The sequence below is a fragment of the Chiloscyllium plagiosum genome, chromosome 30, assembly GCF_004010195.1.
Source record: "Chiloscyllium plagiosum isolate BGI_BamShark_2017 chromosome 30, ASM401019v2, whole genome shotgun sequence".
Classification (NCBI taxonomy): domain Eukaryota; kingdom Metazoa; phylum Chordata; class Chondrichthyes; order Orectolobiformes; family Hemiscylliidae; genus Chiloscyllium; species Chiloscyllium plagiosum.
Genome location: NC_057739.1, coordinates 46,160,950 through 46,182,601, shown reverse-complemented (window position 1 = coordinate 46,182,601; position 21,652 = coordinate 46,160,950).

Below are 21,652 nucleotides of genomic sequence, written 5' to 3'. Positions count from 1 at the left end.
CTGTCTGGTTCATGGCTGCTCTTGCTGCTGTTGTGATGGTAGGAATGGGCACTGCCCCATGGTCCTCTCACTGCTCACCATCACCTGCAGGTCGCTGAGATGGTTCACTAACCTGGGGGTGGGGGTGGGGGTGGGATCCTGCCTGATATCTGAGCCACATGCTGCCCAGCCTCAGGGAGGGAGGAGTTGATAGCAGAAGCTGCAGTGTGGAGGGGATTGGGCTATACCCTGTTCCTGGAAGGGGCAGCTGGTCACAGACTCTACTCCCCCACTGTCTCTACTTTTCCATCAAATTGTATGGGGTCAGAGGGCAGCTATTGTTGTTTTGATCCAGGGTGAGGTAATGGTCTAGTGGCTGTATCTCTCGTCATAACATCGTACGCCATGAGACAGACATTTTGGTCCAACCAGTCCATGCCAAACGTTATCCCAAACTAAACTCATCCCACTTTCCTGCTTTGATCCATATCCATCCAAACCTTTGCTATTCATGTCCTTATCCAAATGTCTGTTAAACGTTGTAACTGTCCCACATCTGCCCCTTCCTCAGGAAGGTCATTCCACAGACAAACCACCCTCTGTTTAAAACATTTGCCCCTCATGTATTTCTTACATCTCCGAACCCGGAGCGCCAGGGAGTGATCTGGACCTGGGTCTGATCCTGCCATGGCAGGTGGTAGAATTTCACCTCAATAAAAATTTAGGTTAAAACTCTCACGATGACTACAAAATTGTTGCTAATTGTTGTAAAACCCATCTGGTGCACTCTTACCCTGAATGGAAGGAAATCTGCCATCTGTACCCAGCCTGGCCTACATGTGACTCCAGACCCACAGTGATGTGGTTGACTCATAACTACCCATTGGGCAACTAGGAATGGGCAGTTAATACTGGCCGAGCAGTGATGCTCTCATTCCAGGAATGAATTCAGGAAAACAGTTCAGAGTTTTCAGATTTCATATTTTTGAGGTTTCTAATCTCAGGGTGAAGTCTCCTTGTGTTTGAATCCTGATCTAAATCCCGGAGCTGATAAGGTGTACAAGAAAGGGGCAATTAGGAATGGGCAATAAATGCTGCCTTAGCCGATGTGGTCACGTCCCCAGGAGAATGAAAGAATTTCCCATGAACCCTCCGCCCCTAGTTTGGATTGATGTGATTTAAAAATGTGGAGCTGCTTGTCATGGAGCGAGACTGCTACCCAGTGGACATTAGTGGAATGACAGCCCACACACCCATCCAACCTCATTAAATTTGTGTATTTGTTTTCATTTTTAATTTAATCAAAAGAAAAGTTTGATTAAGTATCTTCTTAAAATTCTGTTATAGATATAATTCCGTAAAGGAATGTTTGAAGGGATGTGCAGAGTTAACATGATTTTTAATAATGGTGTGTGTTTAAGGATCCACATTCCTGCAGTTGCTGCTGTCTGTTATAGCACTATGTTACGTGGCACAGATGTGAGTGACTAACTGGATGTCTGCCGGGAGACTGTGGGGGATGATAGTGTTGTCTCTGTGTCATGAAAGGGCTGCTTCCTGTTCCCCTAATGGCTGTGGTCCTCACTGTCATACAGTGCCTCATCTAAAATTGGGAACCCCCGCAACCCCATTATGGACCAGGTCGGACCCCCTCAAACCATTTCAAGGAAATAGCCCTGACTTTAACTCTGCTAGTTGTTTTAAGAGGTGTAATGTGGATAATCCAGGAGAGGTACAGCTGGTCAAACCACTTAGTTTTAAACAAAGCAATTTATTTACAAGATTACTGAAAGAAACACAAACAAAAGAGAACAGGATACCGAGTAACAACCTGTCCAAAAACCCAACATTGTCCCAACTTAATGATGCTGCTCGGAATACTTGCAACAATCCTCATTAACACCCCCTTGGCAAAAAAGGAAAAATCAAACTGTTAGGACTGCAGAGTAAGTGAAGTAATATATTTGGGTGATTGCTAAGGTAGTATCTTTCCCCCTACCCTCCTCCTTGAACCAAAACAACGGTTCTGTGCGTCGGATTGGTAACATAACTAGTTTTTTATTTCTCTATTTTTCAATAATCTCTTTGTGAATTTAGAATAGTGGGAATGGCAGTTGGGGAAGTTGAATGTTCCTCCTGCAGCCTGTGGGAGGTAAAGGTCACCATGAGTGTCCATGCTGGTTGCATCTGTGGGAAGTACACCCAACTCCAGCTCCTCAAAAACCGCATTAGGGAGCTGGAGCTGGATGAACCTCGGATCATTCGGGAGGCGGAGAGGGTTATTGAGAGGAGTTACAGGGAGGCAGTCACACCTCGGGTAGAAGAGAAAGGCAGATGGATTACAGTCAGGGGATGGAAAGGGAACCGAAGGCAGTGCAGGTATCCCCTGTAGCCGTTCACCTCAATAACAAGTACACCATTTTGGATACTGTTACCAGGGGTAAGCCATGGGGTACAGGTCTCTGGCACAGAACGTGTCCCTGTTGCTCAGAAGGAAAGGGGAAGAGGAGCAGAGCATTAGTCACTGGGGACTCCATAGTTAGGGGGACAGATAGGTTCTGTGGGAAACGAGAGAACTCACAGTTGGTATGTTTCCTCCAAGGTGCCATGGTTCGTGATGTCTCTGATCATGCTTTCAGGATCCTTGAGGGGGAGGGGGAGCAGTCCCAAGTTGTGGTCCATATAGGCACCAACAATATAGGTAGGAAAAGGGATTTAAGGCCGAAATTCAGGAAGCTAAGGTGAAGCTTAGTGCTAAAACAAATAGAGTTGTCATCTCTGGTTTGTTCCCTGTGCCAAAGGAAAGCAAGATGAGGAATAGGGAGAGAGAGGAGTCGAACACATGGTGACAGGGATGATGCAGGAGGGAGGGTTTCGGATACCTGGAAAATTGGGGCTCATTCTGGGGCAGATGGGACCTCTACAAATAGGATGGTCTTCACCTGAAGCAGAGGGGTTCCAATATCCTGGGGAGGACATTTGCTAATGCTCTTCAGGGGGATGGGAACCTAAATTGTCGTTGAGAGTACTGAGTCAGAAATGAGGTTTCAAGGTTGCAAGAGTTCATCAGCAAGCAGGAAGTTGGTTTGAAGTGCATCTACTTCAACGCCAGGAGCATCCAGAATAAGGTGGGTGAACTTGCAGAATGGGTTGGTACCTGAGACTTCGATGTTGTGGCCATTTCGGAGAGATGGATAGAGCAGGGTCAGGAATGGTTGTTGTAGGTTCCAGGATTTAGATGTTTCAGTAAGAACAGAGAAGATGGTAAAAGAGGGGGAGGTGTGGCATTGTTAATCAAAGACAGTTTAAGGTGGCAGAAAGGATGTTTGAGGACTCATCTACTGTGGTAGTATAGGCTAAGGTTAGAAACAGGAAAGGAGAGGTCACTCTAGGAGTTTTCTATAGGCCTCCAACTAGTTCCAGCGATGCAGAGGTAAGGATAGCAAAGCTGATTCTGGGTAGGAGCGAGAGTAACAGGGTAGTTGTTATGGGGTCTTTAACTTTCCAAATGTTGGCTGGGAATACTATAGTTTGAGTACTTTGGATAGGTCAGCTTTTGTCCAGTGTGTGCTGGAGGATTTCCTGACACAGTATGTAGACAGGCCTACAAGGGGCTATGTCATATTTGGATTTGGTAAAGGGTAATGAACCCAGCCAGGTGTAGCTGAGGTTCTGGATGTAGGTTTGCTCGCTGAGCTGGAAGGTTCATTTCCAGATGTTTCGTCACCATACTAGGTTGGATTTGGTAAAGGGTAATGAACCCAGCCAGGTGTAGCTGAGGTTGAGGTTCTGGATGTAGGTTTGCTCGCTGAGCTGGAAGGTTCATTTCCAGATGTTTCGTCACCATACTAGGTAACATTTTCAGTGGGCCTCCGGGCAAAGCACTGCTGATAATTCATGCTTTCTATTTATATGTTTGGGGTTCTTTGGGTTGGTGATGTCATTTCCTGTTCTTTTTCTCAGGGGGTGGTAGATGGGGTCTAACTCAATGTGTTTGTTGATAGAGTTTCGGTTGGAATGTCATGCTTCTAGGAATTCCCATGTGTGTGTCTCGGTTTGGCTTGTCCTAAGATGGATGTGTTGTCCCAGTCGAAGTGGTGTCCTTCCTTATCTGTATGTGAGGATACTAGTGAGAGAGGGTCATGTTGTTTTGAGGCTGGTTGATGTTCATGTATCCTGATAGCTAGTTTTCTGCCTGTTTGTCCAATGTAGTGTTTGTTACAGTTCTTGCATGGTATTTTGTAAATGGGATCTCTGATATCAGGGTTCTTAGCAGAGGCAGTAATGCAGAGACTTGAGCAAACAGCTCTGCCAACCATCCAACCCAATCTTTGGGTCCGCTACGTGGGTGACACCTTTGTCATCACTAAATGAAACAAATTAGAGGAAACCTTCAAGACCATCGATAATACCCTTACTGGCATAAAATTCACTAAAGAGGGGGAAAACAACAACAAACTGCCATTCCTAGATGTCGCAGTGGAGCGAACAGCCAATGGGGAACTTCAAACCAGCGTCTACAGGAAAACAACACATACTGACCAAATACAATCGTCCCAACATCCACAAACGAAGCTGCATCAGAACATTATTTCAACGAGCCAACACATATTGCAGCACAGAGGAACTATGCAGAACAGAGGAAAATCACCTATACCGTGTATTCAAAAAGAATGGGTACCCAGTGAACACAGTCCACCGATCTCTCAGCAACAAACCCAAACAAGCAGACAAAGTACGTCTAGAAACACTAGCCACTCTCCCCTACATCAAAGACATCTGGGAAATGACTGCCAAACTACTCAGACCTTTTGGCATCATGGTAGCCCACAAACCCACCAACACACTAAAACAGCAGCTAATGAACTTGAAAGACCCTATACAGACAACATGCAAAACTAATGTCATTTACAAAATACCGTGCAATAACTGTAACAAACACTACATTGGACACACAGGCAGAAAACTAGCTCCCAGGATACATGAACATCAACCAGCCTCAAAACAACATGACCCTCTCTCATTACTATCCTCACATACGGAGGAGGAAGGACACCACTGCGACTGGGACAACACATCCATCCTAGGACAAGCCAAACAGAGGCACACACGGGAATTCCTAGAAGCATGGCATTCCAACCGGAACTCTATCAACAAACACATCGAGTTAGACCCCATCTACCACTCCCTGAGAAAAAGAACAGGAAATGACATCACCAACCCAAAGAACCCCAAACATATAAATAGAAAGCAGGAATCATCAGCTGTGCTTCGTCCAGAGGCCCACTGAAGATGTTACCTAGTAGGGTGACGAAACGTCTGGAAATGAGCCTTCCAGCTCAGCGAGCAAACCTACATCCAGGGTTAGGTATATGCCGCAGGGCAGAGTTATTATTGGGCGAAAAGCAATTCTGATGTGTTTAGGCAATATTTAGGATGTATAGGATGAGGAAGGAAACTGCAGGGGATGGGCACTATTGAAATGTGGAGCTTATTCAAGTTGCGTGTACTTGAATAGTATGTACCTGTCAGGCAGGGACAAAGTGGTCGAGCGCAGGAGCCGTGTGTTTACTAAAGAAATTGAATCTTGTCAAGAGGAAGAACAACATTTCTGTTAGAATGAGACATGAAAGCTCAGGGCACTTGAGCATTACAAGCTAGCCAGGAAAGGCCTGAAGAGACAGCTAAGAAGAGCCAGGACGCACTGTGGATGTACTAGTTACAAAGGCCCAACAATGTCCCTTCTCCCTCAGGCAGCTGAGGAAATATGACATGACGGTCGAATACCCTTGCCAACTTTTATAGGTGCATCATCGAGAGCATTCTGTCTGGATGTATCACTATCTGGTATGACAACTGTACCATTCAAGATCGGGGACTGTTACAGAGAGTGGTGAACTCGGCCCGGACAATCACAAAGGCCAACCTCCCATCTATAGAATCCATCTACCAGGCCCGCTGTCAAGGAAAGGCCGCCAGCATTCTCAAAGATCCATCCCACCCTGGCAATGTTTTTCTACAACCTCTACCATCGGGGAGAAGGTACAGAAGCCTGAACACATGCACCAGCCGGTTTCAAAACAGTTTCTACCCTGCTGTTGTTAGAAGACTGAATGGACTCACAAACTCTTAACATTCGCCTGTACCTGTATTTTTGTTTATATTGCTGTTTACAACGAACACCTCATCTTCCACCTTGGGACCCTTCAACCCCAGGGCATCAATGTGGACTTCCCCTCTCCCACCTTACCTCAGTTCCAACCTTCCAGCTCAGCACCATCCTCATGACCTGTCCTACCTACCAATCTCCCTTCTCACCTATCCACTCCACCCTCCCCTCCGACCTATCACCTTTATCCCCACCCCCATCCACCTACTATATTCTTGGCTACCTTCTCCCCAGCCCCACCCCCTCCCATTTATCTCTCCACCCTTGAGGGTCCCTGCCTCATTCCTGATGAAGGGCTTTTGCCCAAAAATTTTCCTGCTCCTCGGATGCTGCCTGACCTGCTGTGCTTTTCCAGCACCACTCTCGAGTATTATTTATTATCTGTGCTACTTAACTCTGATCTGCCTGTATTGCTCGCAAGACTAAGCTGTTCACTGGGCCTCTGGTAATGTGACAATAAATTCAATTCAATTCAATTGACAGGCAAATCACAGAGTTAAGTGGTATAGATAGTTAATAATAGGTAAACAGCAGCAAAAACAAAACCACAGGCACAGGCAATAAATTCAATTCAATTCAATTCTTTGAGGAAGTGACCAAGTTGATTGATGAAAGAAGGACTGTAGATGTCATATACATGGACTTTAGTAAGGCGTTTGATAAGGTTCCCCATTGTAGACTAATGGAGACAGAGAAGTCACACAGTGTGCAGGGTGTTCTAGCTGGGTGGATAAAGAACTGGTTGAGCAACAGGAGACAGAGAGTAGTAGTTGAAGGGAGTTTCTCGAAATGGAGAAAGGTGCCCAGTGGTGTTCCACAGGGGTTAGTATTGGGGCCACTGTTGTTTGTAATATACATAAATGGTCTAGAAGAGGGTACTGTTGGTATGATCAGCAAGTTTGCAGGTGACATGAAGATTGGTGGAGTAGCAGAAAGCATAAGGGACTGTCAGAGAATACAGGAGGATATAGATAGACTGGAGAGTTGGGCGGAAAAGTGGCAGATGGAGTTCAATCCAGACAAATGTGAGGTGATGCATTTTGGGAAGTCTATTCCGAGAGCAAATTATACAGTGAATGGAAGAGCTTTGGGAAAAGTTGATGAGCAGCGAGATCTGGGAGTTCAGGTCCATTGTACCCTGAAGGTGGCTGCACAGGTGAATAGAGTGGTCAAGAAGGCATATAGTATGCTTGCCTTCATTGGACGGGGTATTGAGTATAAGAGCTGGCCAGTCATGTTAACATTGTACAAGACATTGGTTCAGCCGCATTTAGATACTGTGTACAGTTCTGGTCGCCACATTACCAATAGGATGTGGACGCTTTGGAGAGGGTGCAGAGAAGGTTTATGAGGATGTTGCCTGGTATGGAAGGTGCGAGCTATGAAGAGAGGTTGAGTAGGTTAGGGTTGTTTTCATTAGAAAAAAGGAGATCGAGTGGGGACCTGATTGAGGTTTACAAAATCATGAAGGGTATAATCAGGGTGGATCGAGACAAGCTTTTTCCCAGGGTGAAGGATTCCATAACGAGAGGTCATGCTTTCAAAGTGAGAGGTGAAAAGTTTAAGGGGGATACATGCGGTAAGTACTTCACACAGAGGGTGGTGGGTGTCTGGGACACGTTGCCAGCAGAGGTGGTAGAAGCAGGCATGGTAGATTCATTTAAGATGCGTCTGGACAGATGCATGAGTAGGTTGGGAGCAGAGGGATACAGATGCTTAGAATTGACTGACAGGTTCAGACAGTGGATTTGGATCGGGTCAGGCTTGGAGGGCCAAAGGGCCTGTTCCTGGGCTGTAAATCTTTGTTCTTTCTTTGTTCTTAATTCAGGAGGGGACATGAGAAGTCATTGGCGGATAAGATCAAGGAGAACCCTAAAGCTTTCTATCGTTATATCAAGAATAAAAGAATGACGAGAGTAAGATTAGGGGCCAGTCAAGGACAGTAGCAGGAAGTTGTGCGTGGAGTCTAAGGAAACAGGAGAAGCGCTAAATGAATATTTTTTGTCAGTATTCACACTGGAAAAGACAATGTGGTCGAGGAGAATACTGAGATACAGGCCACAAGACGAGACGGGATTGAGGTTCATAAGGAGGAGGTGTTAGCAATTCTGGAAAGTTTGAAATTATATATGTCCCCTGGGCCGGATGGGATTTATCCTAGGATCCTCTGGGAAGCCAGGGAGGAGATTGCCGAGCCTTTGGCTTTGATCTTTATGTTGTTATTGTCTACAGCAATAGTGCCAGAAGACTGGAGGATAGCAAATGTTGTTCCCTTGTTTAAGAACGGGAGTAGAGACAACCCTGGTAATTATAGACCAGTGAGCCTTACTTCAGTTGTAAGTAAAGTGTTGGAAAAGATTATAAGAGATAGGATTTATAATCATCTAGAAAGGAACAATTTGATTAGGGATAGTCAACACAGTTTTGTGAAGGGTAGGTCGTGCCTCACAAACCTTACTGAGTTCTTTGAGAAGGTGACCAAACAGATAGATGAGAGTAAAGCGGTTGATGTGTTTATGGATTTCAGTAAGGCGTTTGATAATGTTCCCCATGATAGACTATTGCACAAAATACAGAGGCATGGAATTGAGGGAGATTTAGCTGTTTGGATCAGAAATTGGCTCGCTGTAAGAAGACAGAGGGTGGTGGTTGATGGAAAATGTTCATCTTGGAGTTCAGTTACAATTGGTGTGCCACAAGGATCTGCATCATAATTGCCTTTCCCCCAATTATACCTCTTTCCCTGCGGTATATACCTATCCCAGCCCATTGCTATTGTAAACGTAACTGAATTATGGTCACTAACGCTAAAGTGCTCACTTACCTCCAAATCTAACCCAGGCCGGGTCCATTATCCAGTACAAAATCCAATGTGGCCTCGCCCCTTGTTGGCCTGTCTACATACTGTGACAGAAAACCCTCCTGCACAAGTTGAACAAAAACTGACCCAAGTAAACTACTTGAACTATGGTATTCCCAGTCAGTATTGGGGAAGGTAAAGTCTCCCATAACAACACCATGTTCCTGTCGCTCCTGTCGAGAATCACCTTTGCTATCCTTGCCTCTGCATATCTGGAACTATTTGGAAGCCTATAGAAAACTTTCAACAGGGTGACCACTCCTTTCACATTTCTTTTTTTTTTCTTTTCTATTTTTTTTGTCAGTGCTTATTTTTTCCCCCAGCACCCATGGTGTGTGTGTGCAGGTGTGAGACACAGTGAGAGACACAAGGTGTACGAGTCTTTATTCAATTTCCACCACCAGGAAGAAAGGAAAACACTCGAGTGGCCAGTGACAAGCAGTGCCTTTCCTGTTTCTAACCTCAGCCCAAACTCCCTCAGTGGATGAGTCCTCCAACGTTCTCTCAGCTGCTGTAATACTTTCCTGAAGAAGGGCCTGTGCCCGAAACGTCGAATCTCCTGTTCCCTGGATGCTGCCTGACCTGCTGTGCTGTTCCAGCAATAAAGTTTCAACTGCTGTAATACTACCCTTGACTAACAATGCCACACCCCCACCTCTTTTACCATCTTCTCTGTTCTTGCTGAAACATCTAAATCCCGGAATCTGCAACAACCATTCCGGTCCCTCCTCTAGCCACGTCTCTGAAATGGCCACAACATCGAGGGGGTTACAGAGATAGGGGGTGTAGGGGTCAGAGGGGGTTACAGAGATAGGGAGGGAGTGTATGTGATGGCGGGGTTAAGGGGATATTTGGGCAGGTTATAGGAGCTGGCTTAGTCTTTCAGCCTCTCCTAGGCAGACTGAGTGGGGCATTGATACTCTAGCAGACAAGCTTGCCCCTTCACTTTGTGCCAGGTGGGAGGGAGTGAGGGAGGGGCCACCCTGTGCCTGAGAAATGAATGTTCCATCCTCTATAATCAGCTGCTTCACTGAACAATTTCCTTTCTGGAGTCTGTCTGCCATTCTCAGCTCCATGGTGAAAGTGGAGTTGCTGAACACATCGTTATACAACAGATCCTCTCCCCACCTCAGTGACTGCCTTTTCACTGAGAGTATCGCAGCTGAGTCACTGGGCAATCTAACAGATGCTGCTTTTCAGTCAGTTCCGTGTTTGTCACACCAGCTGCTCCCAAATCTGCTCTTGTTGGAGTTTGGGATGTGTCAGTGAGTCTGTGGGAAACTCGACAGCAATTCTGAGAGGCCTACAAGTCTGTTTTTTATTTGTGCTGATTGTTCCGTCAATTTTCTGCTGCCATCTTTTAAACATTAGTTGATGCAATCCAGATTTTACTGAGATAAAACTTAATGTTTCCTGCAACACCTATTAAATATTCAAGACAGATATGTACTGGGTGTGCTGGGTTTCCGAGGGACCTGTACTGGGTGTGCTGGGTTTCTGTGGGACCTGTGCTGGGTTTCCGAGGGACCTGTACTGGGTGTGCTGGGTTTCTGTGGGACCTGTACTGGGTGCGCTAGGTTTCTGTGGGACCTGTACTGGGTGTGCTGGGTTTCTGTGGGACCTGTGCTGGGTTTCTGAGGGACCTGTACTGGGTGCGCTGGGTTTCTGTGGGACCTGTGCTGGGTTTCCGAGGGACCTGTACTGGGTGCGCTGGGTTTCTGTGGGACCTGTACTGGGTGCGCTGGGTTTCTGTGGGACCTGTGCTGGGTGTGCTGGGTTTCCGAGGGACCTGTACTGGGTGCGCTGGGTTTCTGTGGGACCTGTGCTGGGTGCGCTGGGTTTCTGTGGGACCTGTACTGCGTGCGCTGGGTTTCTGTGGGACCTGTACTGGGTGCGCTGGGTTTCTGTGGGACCTGTGTTGGGTTTCTGTGGGACCTGTACTGGGTGCGCTGGGTTTCTGAGGGGCCTGCTTTACAGGATCCGTCTTCTTCTGTGAACTCAGTAATCCTGGTGATGTAGTGGGGCCCTGAACATCTGGTAGTGGTCACAATGCCTTCCCTTCCTTTGAGAACACAAACCACCTTCAGGAAACCCAATAGACAATGACTCAGGTGGTTGTAGTGATGGAACTGTTTTACGTTTCTCAGCAGGATTGACCCAGTTAGCCAACAGGAGAACTCAAGCTCACCATTCACTGCCTTTCATCTTGTGGCATGATCTGTCTTTGTCATTGAGTCATGCAGCACGGAAACTGACCCTTTGGTCCAATTTGCCCATGCTGACCAAGCTTCCCAAACTAGTGCCACTTGTCTGCATTTGGCCTGTATCCCTCTAAACCTTCGAGGAGAAAGTGAGGGCTGCAGATGCTGGAGATCAGAGCTGAAAATGTGTTGCTGGAAAAGCGCAGCAGGTCAGGCAGCATCCAAGGAACAGGAGAATCGACGTTTCGGGAAACCTTTCCTATTTATGTATCTGTCCTGTACCTACCACTTCCTGTGCCAATTATTCCACATACAAGCCACCCTCGGTGTGAGAAAGGTTGTTCCTCAGGTCCCTTTTAAACCTTTCTTCTCTCACATTAGAAATATACTGCCTCGTTTTGAACTTCCTCACCCTAGGGAAAAACCTTTGCTATTCACCTTGTGTATGCCCCTCATAATTTTATACACTTCTATAAAATGCCACCTTTCAACTGCTACGCTCCAGTGAAGAGAGTCCCAGCCTATCCAGCCTCAATCAAACCCTCCAGTCCTACCAACATCCTGCACCCTCTCCAATTTAATAATACCCTTCCCACAGCAGGGTGACCAGAGCTGCACACAGTACTCCAAAAGTGGCCTGTACAACCACAACATGACGTCCCAACTCCTGTACTCAAAGGTCTGAGCAACGAAGAGAAGTGTGCTGAATACCTTCTTTACCGTATCTACCTGTGATGCAACTTTCAATGAACTACATACCTGAACCTTGGGTCTCCCTGTTTTACAACATTCCCCAGGGCCATACCATTAAACTGTATAAGTTCTGTCCTTGCTTGCCTTAGCAAAATGCAATAACTCGCTTTTACCCAAACTAAACTCCATCTGCTACTCCTCAGCCCATTGACCTAATTGATCAAGATCCCTTTATAATCTTCAATAACTTTTTTCATTGTTGACTATAGCACCAATTTTGGTGTCAACTTACAAACAATTGTTTGAAAAAATTCTGAAGGACAGAATTAATCTCCACTCGGAGAGGCAAAGATTAACCAAGGATAGTTAGCATGACTCTTGTCAGGGGAGATCGTGTTTAATAGGTTTAATTGGTATTTTTGAAAAGGTGACAAGATGAGGGTCGTGCATTTGACATAGTCTCCACGGACTTCAGCAAGACTTTTGACAAGGTCTCCCATGTCAGACTGCTTAAGAAGCTAAGAGGCCATGGGATGCAGAGCAATGTGGGAAACTGGTTTCAAAAATAGCCTTATAGCAGAAGATAGAAGGTAAGTTTTGTGACTGGGAGCTTGGTCCAGGGCATACCACAGGGTTCAGTTCTGGGTCCCTTATTGTTTGTAGTGGACATTAATGATCAAACTATAAATGTTGAAGGGTTGATGAGTAAGTTCATAGAAGACACAGTCAATATTCAGGGAGAAAGCAATTGTCTGCAGGAGATATGGTTGGTTTGGTCAGACGGGTTGAACAATTGCAAAAATAGAGGTAAAAACAATGACTGCAGATGCTGGAAACCAGATTCTGGATCAGTGGTGCTGGAAGAGCACAGCAATTCAGGCAGCATCCGAGGACAGGCAAAATCGACGTTTCGGGCAAAAGCCCGATGAAGGGCTTTTGCCTGAAACGTCGATTTTGCCTGTCCTCGGATGCTGCCTGAATTGCTGTGCTCTTCCAGCACCACTGATCCACAATTGCAAAAATAGTTTAAACATGAAAACTGTGAAGTGGTGCAATTCATGACGACTGACCAGGCAAGTTAGTCAGCGAGTCGTTAGTTCATGGAATGCCCTGCCAGTAACAGTGGTGGACTCTCCCTCTTTATGGTGCAAAAATAGTTTAAACATGAAAACTGTGAAGTGGTGCAATTCATGACGACTGACCAGGCAAGTACATGTTAAATAGTAGGACCAAGGAAGTACAAAGGAATAGAGGGAACTCAGTGTGCATAGATCCTTGAAGACGGTAGGACAGATCGATAAAATAGTTAAGAAGGCAAATGGAGCACTCTCCTTTATTAGTGAAGGTATTGAATGCAAGAGCAAAGAAGTTATGATGAAGCTGTATAAAACTGTAGTTATGCCACAGCCAGAATACTGTATGCTGTTCTGGTCACTACACTATTGTAAGGATGTGATTGCATTGGAGAGAGTGTAGAGGAGATTCACCATGATGTTGCCTGGAATGGAGTGATTCAGCTATGAAGAAAGACCAGAGGGGCTGGGATTGTTTTCCTTAGAGCAGAGAGGGGGGAACCTGATTGAGATGTACAAAGTTCTGATGGGCATAGACAGTATCAATAGGGAGAAACAATTCCCCTTAGTAGAGAGGTCATTAACCAGGGAAAGGTTTAAAGTAAGGAGCAGAAGATGTAGAGAGGATTTCAGAAAGAATGTTTTCACCCAGAAGGTGATGGGAATCAGGAACTCTGCTTGAGAAAGGATAGGAGAGGCAGGAAGCCTCAAGACATTGAAGAAATATTTAGATATTGAAATGCCATAGTGTACAAGGGCATGGGACAAGTACTAGAAAATCGAATTAATGTAGATGGATGTTTTTTGGCAGATATAGTTAGAACATAGAACATAGAAGAATACAGCGCAGTACAGGCCCTTCGGCCCTCGATGTTGCGCCGATCCAAGCCCACCTAACCTACACTAGCCCACTATCCTCCATATGCCTATCCAATGCCCGCTTAAATGCCCATAATGAGGGAGAGTCCACCACTGCTACTAGCAGGGCATCCCATGAACTCACGACTCGCTGAGTAAAGAACCTACCCCTCATGGGCCAAAGGGCCTCTCAGTGCTGTAGAAATAACATTAGTCCATGACCTTAAAGCAGGGAAATGGACCTGACAAATTGCTTTGTGGGCAGTTAGCATGGTTTCAATGTGTTGAAAGAGCCCAGTGATTAGGAGCAGCAGGGTTGTGAGAGTTGGCCATGAATTCCTTTCTCTGCCATTCACATCTGTACCACCAGATGGCAGTGTGATCACATAAAACCAGTCAGGCTGTGAGCTGTCACAACCGAGGGCCACCACACACCGCAAAGGAGCCTCACTGTGCTCACACTGAAACTCTCCATTAGATCCATGTCACCTTTAAACAGCATGATCTTCAGTTTCCACTTTCATTGTTGCGGTCACTGGGACAGCAAGAGGTTAGATACAGAGTAAAGCTTTCTCTACGTTGTTCCCCCCCAAAACACTCCCAGGACTGGGACAGCACAATGTCGGTTACAGTGTAAAGCTGACACTACACGGTCCCCATCAAACACTCCCAAGACAGGGACAGCATGGGGTTCAATACAGCTCCCTTTACTCGTCCTTGAGCTGGAAGCTGAGAGGGAGACAGGCTGGAGAATGAATAATTGATTTGAGATTTGTGCTGAATTCTCAGCTTTTAGACCCACCCACAGGCTTCTGAACCCAGGCCTTGGAACTGATGTGTTTAATTACTACTTATTTATTGTTCCAGGGTTTGCAGGAAAACATATCTGGGTTCACAGAGTGCTCAGTCTGCTTCCAGTGTGTTGGGAAAAGGTGATTATGATTCAGCCCGACAAGGGAATGAAGGGTCACAGGCATTAACCGGTTGGTCAAAATTCCAAGCAAGCATTCTGCTGTAAAACTGCAGGTTGACTGAGCACCTTGTTACTGATAAAATGTGAAGGAAATAAGTGATTCTGCTGATTGTTTGAAACTCCCTACTAAACCTGCTTCTAAATGAATTCATCACCTATATCCAATAGGAATTGATAACACAGTTTCATTGTACCCACCCCACCCCACCCCACCCCACATTGTTCTCCCTACTTTTCTCTTCATTTGATGTTTTTTCCCAATCTTTCTCTTTTTCCTCCTTCTCCATTATTGTGTTAGCACTGATGCCTCACAGCGCCAGGGTGACTGTGTGGAGTTTGCACATTCTCCCTGTGTCTGTGTGGATTTCCTCCGGGTGCTCCGGTTTCCTCGCACAGTCCAAAGACACATTGGTTAGCTGGATTGGCCATGGCAATTGTGGGTTAAGGGGATAGGGTAAGGGATGTGGGTCTGGTTGGGATGCGATTGGGAGGGTTGGTGCAGACATAATGGGCCAAATGGCCTCTTTCTGCACTGTAGGGATTCTAGATTCTATCCTGTCCTGTCTACTCTCTCTCCTTCCCAGGCCTCTCCTCTCTTCTCCATTCTCTTCATGGCTTTTACTTTTTCCCATTAGACTTTGTTTGTCTCTCTTTGTTCATCTCTCCCTTCTTCTTTCCTGCCATTTTGCACCTCCTTTCTATCACTACCACACTCATTCTCTCCTCCATCTTCCCTACTACTGCTATCTTCCACCCTGCCATTTCCTTATTCATTTTAATGACTCTCCCAGACCCACTTGTTATTTCCAGGACAATGCTCTGAATTGTCAAGGGCAGGACAGATGAATGGTTTACTTTTCCATATTTACCCATCCTCTCATTGGTCACAACGACATTAATTTAGAAAGGATCCCTCCCTTGTGGAAACATTTCACCCAGATCTGAATAAACTTGTGTTTCAAAGGAACAGTTTACCCTGGCTTTAGAATCACAGAGTCAGAGAAATTCACAACACAGAAGGCCTTTGACCCATCATGTCTGTACCAGCTCCTAAAAGAGTTATTCAGCGAGTCCCACTCTCCAGTCCTATCTCCTATAACCCTCTAACACTTCATCCCTTTCAAATATATATCCAGCTGATCTTTGAAACTTCTTGTGGAAGCTGCCTCCACCTGTCTCCCAGGCAACACACTCCACATCCCAACAGCACTCTGAGTAAAAACGTTTCTCCTCATCTCACTCCTAGCTCTCTCACTGACAATCTTGAAATTGTGATCCCTAGTTACTGACATACAATTAGTGGAAACAGAATATCCTTTTTACCCTGTCAGTGGCTCAGTGGTTAGCACTGCTGCCTCAGGGACCCAGGTTCAATTCCAGCCTCGGGCGACTGTCTGTGTGGAGTTTGCACATTCTCCCCGTGTCTGCGTGGGTTTCCTCCGGATGCTCCGGTTTCCTCCCACAGTCCAAAGGTGTGCAGGTTAGGTGAATTGGCCATGCTAAATTGCCTGTAGTGTTAGGTGCCTTAGTTAGGAGTAAGTGTATGGTAGGAGAATGGGTCTAGATGGGTTACTCCTTGGAGGGTCGAAGGGCCTGTTTCCATACTGTATGGAATCTAATCAGATCAAAATTGTTTGTAAATATTAACACCTCATTAAGGTCATTTCTTAATCTTCTCTGTTCGAAGGAGAGTAAGTCTAATCTTTTAAAAAGAACAAAGAACACAGGAACGGGCCCTAAGTCCAGACTGCACTGACACATGACACCTGTCTAAACTAAAGTCCCTTGTCTATACGTGGTCCATGTCCCCCTATTCCCTGCCAGTTCATGTATCTGTCATGATGCATCTTAAACGTTGCTATCATATCCACCTCCACCACGTCATCTAGCAGCATATTCCAGACACTCACCACTTTCTGTGGAAAAAGCCTGCCTCTCACATCTCCTTTCTCCCTTTTACTTTAAACCTGTGTCCCTAAGTAATTGACATTTCTACCCTGGGAAAAAGACTCTGAGTAGCCATGCCTCTCAATTTTGTAAACATACATCATGTTGCCCCTCAGCCTTTGACATTCAAGTGAAAATAAACCAAGCTCATCCAATGTTTCCTCATATCTAATACCCACCAAACCAGGCAACGTCCTGGTAAATGTTTCTACATCCTCTCTCAAGCCTCCACATCCTTCTGGTAGTGTGGCAATAGAACTGTACACAACATTTCAAATGTGCCTGAACTAAAGTTCTACACAACTGCAAAATGACATGCCAACCTTTATATGCCCTGACTAATGGAAGCATGCACATCTTATGCCTTCTTGACCACTTTATCCACTTGGCCACTTCCAGGTACTTAAGGCATTTACTGTATAATTCCCTGCTGCATTAGTCCTTCCAGAATGCACCACCTCATTCTTGTCCAGATTAAACTTCATCCGGCCATTTCCCTGATCAGGTCTCCAGCCTATCCATGTCCTGCTGTCTCCTCTGGCAATCCTCCTGCTATCTCAGCTTTCCCAAACCTTGTGTCATCTGCAAACATACTCATTCAAATCATTTATATATATTACAAAGAACAGGCTTCTCAGCACTGATCGGTGCAGAACACCAGGGCAGCACGGTGGCTCAGTAGTTAGCACTGCTGCCTCAGCGCCAGGGAGCCGGGTTCGATTCCAGCCTCGGGTGACTGTACAAACTCCACACACACTCTCCCCGTGTCTGCATGGGTTTCCCCCGGGTGCTCCAGTTTCCTCCCACAGTCCAAAGATGTGCGGGTCAGTGAATTGGCCATGCGAAAATGCCCATGGTGTTCAGGGATATGAGGGAAGATGCATAGGGCAGGGGAGTGGACCTGGATTCGGTGTGGACTTGTTGCGCTAAAGGGCCTGTTTCCATACTGTAGGGATTCTGACAGTACAGATAGATAGGTCCATCTCTGACCACTGGTCACAGATCGTCAGTCAGAACAAAACACCCTTCCACTACTACTCTTTGTCTTCTATATTCTGTATCCATATTATTATTCCCCAAGTCATATTGGGAAACAAAGATGGCAGACCAGTTAAATGGAATACAGCCCCCAACATACACTGACTCTCACTGTAGTACAGCTTCCACACACACTGACTCTCACTGGGGTACAGTCCCACACACACTGACTCTCACTGGGGTACGGCTCCCACACACACTGACTCTCACTGGGGTACGGCTCGCACACACTGACTCTCACTGGGGTACAGTCCCACACACACTGACCCTCAGTGGGTTACATTCCCACAAGCACTGAATCTCACTGGGGTCTGGCACCCACACACACTGACTCTCACTGGGATACTGCTCCAACACACACTGATATTCACTGGGGTATAGTCCCACACACACTGATTCTCGCTGGGGTACAGTCCCACACACACTGACTCTCACTGGGATACTGCTCCAACACACACTGATATTCACTGGGGTATAGTCCCACACACACTGACTCTCACTGGGGTACGGCTCCCACACACACTGACTCTCACTCGGGTACGGCTCCCACACACACTGACTCTCACTGGGGTACAGTCCCACACACACTGGCTCTCACTGGGATACTGCTTCCACACACAGACTCTCACTGGGGTACGGCTCCCACACATACTGACTCTCACTGGGGTATGGCTCCCACACACACTGACTCTCACTGGGATACAGCTCCCACACACACTGACTCTCACTGAGATACAGGGTCCCACACACACTGACTCTGACTGGGGTACAGCTCCCACACACATTGACCCTCATTGGGGTACAGCATCCCACATACACTGACCCTCACTGGGGTACAACATCCCACACACGCTGACTCACTGGGGTACGGTCTCCCACACACACTGACACTCACTGGGTAATGGCTCCCCCACACATTGACTCTCACTGGGGTACAGCTCCCACACACACTGACTCTCCCTGGAGTATGGCTCCCACACACACTGACTCTCACTGGGGTACGGCTCCCACACACACACTGACTCTCACTGGGGTACAGTTCCACACACTGACTCTCACTGGGGTACAGTCCCACACACACTGACACTCACTGAGGTACAGCTCTCAAACACACTGACTCTCCCTGGGGTACAGTCCCACACACACTGTCTCTCACTGGGGTACGGCTCCCACATGCACTGACTCTCACTGGGGTACGGCTCCCACACACACTGACTCTCCCTGGGGTACAGTCCCACACACACTGACTCTGTGGGGTACAGTCCCACACACACTGACTCTCACTGGGGTACAGTCCCACACACACTGACTCTCACTGGGGTACAGGATCCTGGGAAGTTTGTGTGCCTGAAGAGCTGCATTGATGAGTTGATGTAAAAGTTCGCCATTTACAGAATTTCTGACCAATTACCTCCCGCTCTCCACCCTCTGGGACACCTTTTCCCATTGCTACTGTCCAGTCTGTACACTGTCCTGGGGACCATGCACCGACATCTCTCACACATCAATTCCAAGTGTGGTACGGCTGAATAATACTCACCCTGAGCAGCGCCCTTTGGCAGGCTCCTGTCAGCTAATAAATTCTGCTTGGCCCTCAGATAGAGGGGGTGCAGGCAGAGAGATCCCTGCACAGCAGGCCCTGGAACTCACCATTGGACAGCCCAGCCTCACTTTACATATTCACAGCCAAACAGTGACTGTTTCATATCTTCCCAGTGTTTGTGAAGGTGAAGCTGGGATACAGATGCTGACTGCTGTGTGTTTGAGGGAAAGCCAAGCTGCAGGGGTTTTGTAATAAAACTGGATTTTAATAAAACCATTATAACTGTTCCCTTGCCTTTTGAGTGAAGTGGTGTCTCAGTGCTGCCCTGCATTAACCCCCGATAGCTGGCACTTCCCTGCATCAGACCCAACCCTTCCCAATATTCCAACGTTCTCCCAACGGGGCTGCAATATTCAACCCTCTCCCCCTCACTGCTGCTGGCCTGACACTCCCCAGTCCTGATCCTCCATTATCCTTCACTTTAATGATCCACACTGGCTTCCACCTAAACAAAGCCTCCATTTTATAATTCTTCCCATTGTTAATGAAACTTCCATGGCACCAGCTTTCCCTTTCCTCTTTCCCCATCTGTTGCCACCTCCTCCACCCCTCCCTATCTCTGTAACTCTTCCAGCCCGAAACGACCCTCCCGATCTCTGTAACCTCCTCCAGGCCCTGACATCCCTCCAATCTCTGTCACCTCCTACAGCCTCTGCACCCCTCTGAGACCTGTGCCCTCCTTTCATTCTGCCTTTTCTGTGTCCTCCTTTTCAGTCTCTCCTTCACTCGGGCACTTGCTTCCAGTTGCCTGGGGCCTGAGCTCTCAGATTCCCTCCCTGACCCCTCCCCTCTCTCTCGCCGCCCAAAGAAGCTCTCATTAAAACCCATCTTTGTCCAGGGTCTTGGTCACATGTCTGAATACCTGATGTGATTCAGAGCTGAGTGTCTGATTGTCATGGAGAAGTGTCTCGGGATCTTTGAGGGTAACAGTGAGTTTGGAGCCCATGATTCTGTTTGTGGTGTTTTGTCTATTTCTAGGCTGCATTTTCCCATTGGTGTCTCTTGTGTGATATACTGGGTCAGGAATCACAAAGCCAAAGATTGGTGACAGAGAGGGGGGTCCAAGTCCATCTGCCCCTGGAGGAGTGGCCCCTGGACGGCTTATGAACAGAGCGCTCATCGAGAGTGTAGTGAAGAGCAGGAGATGTCAGTTCCCAGACAATGTCTGGGACAGGGAGGTGGAATTTCTTTTTTAATTCCTTCAGGAGATGAGAGTGTCAACATGGGAATTGTCAGCCAATCTCACATCACCAAAAACGTTGGCTGCCTTCTTGCTCTTTGAAGCAACAGTGTCTCTTGTTGCAGAATCCGTGAACATTAACCAGGTTGGTGTGGGACTGGAGTCACATATAGTCCTGGTTTGAGGCAGAATGACAGATTCTGTTTGCCTGTTGGTGACCTTTTTGGTTTCTAATGAAAATCCAACAGTTTCATCACTACCTATAGAGATCCCAGATTTTCATTCAAGAATGTTCTGTCCCCTGTCTGTTTGTGCTCAAATCCAGCCCCAAGGTCTAATGAAAGAGATTGGCAGAAAAGTGGATTCCACAATTGCCTCTCTCCATCTCTCCTCTCTCCATCTTGCTCCCTGGCTTCTACCTCCATTGTCACTGCACCATCTCCTCTGTCACCCTTCAGGCGGTCAGCTGTTCCCTAGCCCGGGCTGGCTGACAGCACTGTATCCTGGTGATGTCACTGAATTCGAAACCTCACTTCATGCTCTGGCATATCGTTTGAGTGTCACCATGGTAAATCGAGAAATTTCAGTTTAAAAATCTGGAATAAAAAGTTGGTCTAGTGGGTTTTTTGGGAAGTAAATCTGCTGTCCTTACCTGGTTTGGCTGAGATGGGATTCTGGAACTCACTGTCTGTGAGCGTGGGAGAGGGAGGAACCCTCATCACATTGAGGAAGGATTTAGATGTGCACCAGTGATCCAGGGCATGCAAGGTGCTGGGCCAGGTGCTGGGAATTGAAGGGTTTGATGAGTTTGTGCTGGTCAAAAACAAGTATTGGGTCACAGGGCCTTTTACTGTGCTGAGATCTCTCTGACTCTACATGTGACTCCAGACTCTTAGCAATGTATTGACCATTAACTGGATTAGGGACAGGCAATAAATATGGTCCAACCAGCATCCCAATGTCCCAAACAAACAACAAAAATAATCTCCTTTCCCTCACTTTCCCCCCCCCCCCCACCTCTCACCTTCCCTCCTCACTTCGCTCCCCCTCACCCACTCCCCAACTCTCACCTCCCCTC